This window comes from Meriones unguiculatus, chromosome 14 (assembly GCF_030254825.1).
Source record: "Meriones unguiculatus strain TT.TT164.6M chromosome 14, Bangor_MerUng_6.1, whole genome shotgun sequence".
NCBI lineage: Eukaryota > Metazoa > Chordata > Mammalia > Rodentia > Muridae > Meriones > Meriones unguiculatus.
Genome location: NC_083361.1, coordinates 11,563,290 through 11,567,974, shown reverse-complemented (window position 1 = coordinate 11,567,974; position 4,685 = coordinate 11,563,290).

Below are 4,685 nucleotides of genomic sequence, written 5' to 3'. Positions count from 1 at the left end.
CGAGAAGAGCCCCAGGGACTCACATGGTGTGAAAAATCGGCTTCAGACAGACAGCCTGCTTCTTAGTAAGCAAGTACTGGGGTCCCTGCACACACAGATTTGCACCACTGAGTCAGGAACCACAGACAAAATTTTAAATTTTCTGGGGAACTTCTGCAGCCATGTTGGTTTTGGGAAAAGGTGGATGGAGTCATAGCTTCACAGCCATCTTGATTTAGAGCAATTCTGCCACTATCCTTTCCTGCCAATGAGATTCCCTCTACAAGAACGCAGCCTTGCCATGCGCTCACTCCTCCCCCGCTCCTGCAAAACTTCAAGCCGTGAACGTATTATACACTGGCTCTCAATATTCTGACCTCTAAAGGTGCTATTTCCAAGCTTTTAAAAAAATCTTTTCTTCCTGATTTCTGTATACTCTGCGCTCTCTCTCTCTCTCTCTCTCTCTCTCTCTCTCTCTCTCTCATATATATATATATATATATATGTATATTTTTTAAATGCTTTAAATTTTTATCTAAAGATTTATATAATTTCTCATTTGGTTTACATTTATAAGACTTCCTTAATCATAACTAACTGTTTATTTTAGCTCCTTTTAGACTAGGACAGCAACAAGCATCATTTTAAATTGGTATGGACTTTTATAAAAATTCAGGTTATGTTTTACAATATATGATTCAACTCTGCTTCAAAATAAATTTTACATAATAATAAAATTTCAAAGTTATAAAGATCTTTTCAAATTAAGTTAATTTAAAGTGTACATCTAGCTGCCTATGTCTTTATAAATTCCTAAATTAATAAATGCTGTTTCTCCTGCCATGAGCTGCCTATGATCTGAGGCTTTCTGGCTAATGGGTTTGCTATAATAAATTCAAATATAATTTTAAAATTTCTTTATACTGTTCTACTATGTTGTTGGTTTTGAAACTCATAACTTGGGTTACTATGTACAGGTTTTTACCAACATTCTAAATTAAGATCTATTAATTTTAGAGGTATTTATGTTAAAACTTGGTCATTGTGCTATATTTTTACTATCAATAGGTTAAAATATGCTTGGTATTGTTTTCTAAAGATGGTATTATTTTTAATCTATAGTATAGCCTTAGACCTTTATAAGCTATGAGCTTTTTTAAAATTTTATTTTATTAATTACACTTTATTCACTTTGTATCCCCCCATAAACTCCTCCCTCCTCCCCTCCCGGTCCCACCCTCTCCTCCCTCTTCTTCAAGCATGCCCCTCCCCAAGTCCACTGATAAGGGAGGTCCTTTTCTTCTTCTTTTTCATCTTAGTCTATCAGATCACATCAGGAGTGGCTGCATTGTCATCTTCTGTGGTCTGGTAAGGCTGCTTCCCCCTCAGGGGGAGGTGATCAAAGAGAAGGCCAATCAGATTATGTCAGAGGTAGCCGGCTTTTTATATACTAAATCATACTAAAAACTGTTGTGCTCTCACTTTAATGGACTATATTTATGACTTTTAAGGCTCCAACTTAACAAGGACAAAACCTAAAGTCCTAATATTTAATGGTTAACGAGTGCAAGTTAATAGTTAGCCATCTCATAGATTATCAAGCCCTCTAACATGTACAAAAATATATTTATAGTCCTACAGATGAAAACACGGTTTTACTGCCATCTTTAATAAACAGCTGTGGATGGTCATTGAGTCACCATACAGGAGTTGGTAAAAATAATAAGAGAAGAGACTTCCCAACAGGCTCATCCAGAGCAAAAACTATGCTCCAGACCTTGGCTGCTACTCTGAGGATGTTGACATTCACGCACAAAAAAAAAAAAAAAAAACCCAAGAGGTCTGCAATGCCCCATCCCAGGGTATAGCCAAAATTCGGTTCTTCCAGGTGGCTGTTTCAAATGCAGCCAAAGGAGATGCTGGTCACACAGCTGCCTCAACAAGCCATGCTGCCTGCCAGCAAACTGGCCTATGAAAGTCAAAATGCTCCCATGCAGGTTTGTCCTCTATGCCCAGCCATGGAGGCTCAACCAGCACAAGAGCCACAGATACTTCCAGCCTTCCAGCTCTTTGACCTGGCAGAGGACAAATGGCTCCTTGATTGAATGACCTCTACCACCCTCGCCCAACCTAGGGTAACATTGCAGGTCTGTTTTGGCCTCACAATGGGGTCACATAGACATGTTGCCAACTTCTGTGTTGGGAGACTTCAGATGCCTTCTCAGTTCTCGTCACATGGAGGAGACCAGGCCTTAAGCCTAAGTCCTAGAGTTGCTATTGTCAGGCCTAGACACAATATGCCTTGTTGCGAGACTCAAGAAACAGGCCTAAATAAAACCTTTTCTCATCCCTTTATTTAGCTAAAGGACAATAAATGTTCATAGCAGTCTCACCTATGTTTCATGGTAAAATAACTAGATAAAAAGGTCAAAAAATGTTGTTTGAGGATCTAAAAAAAAAATGTCTTGAGATTGGTAATGCCAACTATACATGTTTGAGACTCTAAAAGTGTCTTAAGATTGGTAAATATAAGTTATAAATGTTTGATGGTCTAAATATGTTTTAGGGTTGATAAATGCAAGTTATAAAGGCTGCAAGGTCTAAGGTGATTTAAGGTATCCTAAATAGGTAAAAAGGCTTAATAGTTCCTCCTGTTGCTATGCTACTGTTATAGTGACTATCCAGAGCTTTGACCTTTATTAATAGAGCTCTGATTTCTTAATCTAAGTCTAATATAAAAACATGCCACTATACCACCCACTATCATGGTTCCAAGCTCAATATTTTAAATCTCCATAATGTGTACTTGTACAAGTGAGCGTTTGTCCCTTCTACTTCATGAAGGGCCCCTGCCTTTTCAGAGCTCACCTGAAAGACTACTTATGCTGTAAACACAAATCTGTATGTCTACTGCCTTTTCTACAATGCATATTTCAATGCAAATTACAATTGTGATGCTAACATGTCTAACGTTTTATCTCCTTCATAAAACTTAAACGTAATTCTTGTAAGCTGCAGGAAATACACCTGAATCCACCTCTCAAGTCAATTGGGCTCCAGATAAGTACTGTACTTATTGCCTATCTCAGAAGGTGGGATTCCTCCCCTTTCCCTAGTTTTGGGACTTCCCTTTCCTGGCTACCAGATTGCTATCTGCTGCATGCAACACTGGCTAGATTGGTGACTTCTTCTCATTGGCAAGCCACTAGACTGGTGAGTTCACCTCATTTATCAGCATAAAATGCCTCTCTTGGTAGGGGAAACTTGACCATTCAACATCTGGCAATTTCCTACTATCTTTTGAGACAGAGGGACCCTCCCCCCCAACCACAGTCTTCACTAGCTACAGTCAACTCTTTCTGCTGACCTCCATTTAGGACTTCCTCTTTCCCCTGGGAGATATTTTTTTCCCTCTATGTGCACAGTTTCTCCCCCTCACATTTGCCTACAAAAACTGCAGTGCTAGGTAAACTGTGTGTCCTTGGGCAGCTGTGCCCCTGGTCTCTGGCCAAAAGCTGATGAGCTGTTGGATTAGATAGGACAATTTCTACTGGGTTAAACCTTGCTCATGGGACACCTTGACAGGTGACTGACCCCTACCCTCCCAATGGGAATAGTCCATTTATCTGTTCCTCCAGATTCTCCTCTGAGATGTCTTCTGAAGAATTTCAGGTTTCTAAACGTAGTGCCTGCTTTAAGGGCGTTTAAGTTTACACACTTCTGTAACCAAATATGGCCTCAATTTCCTTAAATTTCCAGGGAAAAGCCTTTTTAATTACTGCCAATGACCAGGTAAATGAAAGTTTCTTCAGGTAAACAGAGGTTCCCATGTTCATGTCTTTTTGATCCAAACCTTCCAAGTCTGTTTGCTCTCCTAAAAGTTTTCAATGTACAGCTAAAGGATTTTCTCCATAACCTACTTAACTTATCTTTATCTTCAGTCTCCTGCCAGACCCAGGTGTTTCCTATATCCACAACAGTGCCAAAGTAGCTGCCACAAGTGTTCAAGTCTGACCTCGAAGATTTCCATCAAGCTGGACCTGCACTTTTCCTCCCAGTCATGGATGTTATTACAGGCCCTGGACAGCATCAAAGCAGCCTGCTCTTCCTGGACTTGGCCAGTATTTCAGCCTTTTGACCTCCCTACAATGCCCCCAGTGTCAGCAGGAAGTAGCCAGAAGAGAATCTATGCCTGTTAGTCACTTATTATTAACTAAATGCTGGAAAGGTGTGCTCAGGATCAGTACAAGCAGCTTCAGGTTCTCCCAGCATTCTTCAGTCCCTACCTGAGGCCTTGCTTGGCTGGCAACCCTCTACTGGCAGCCCTCTACCCTAAATTTTCCAGGGCAGAGGCATCCTTTCCTCCTCTTGACCATGTAATCTGGCCATTTTGTTGCTATCATTTCCTCCCTCTCTCTCTCTTAACCCCTTGCATGGCAACCAAGAGCTGTTTCCAATGAACCTAAATTTATATACTTTAACTTACCTTACATGAGAAGCAGCCCAAGTTCCTCATTTAATTATAGAAAAAGGAAGGAATGTAAGTATTTAGGCACCTACTTCTGGGTTGCCTAACAATCTATGATGTCATCATGTGTCATCGGCCAGGTGGCCATACCTGGAAGGCATGGTTACCTTTCTCCTTAAAGGGACCAACTTGCCATGTTGACCCTCTCTTGTTCCCTCTTGCTCTTTTGCTCTCTCTT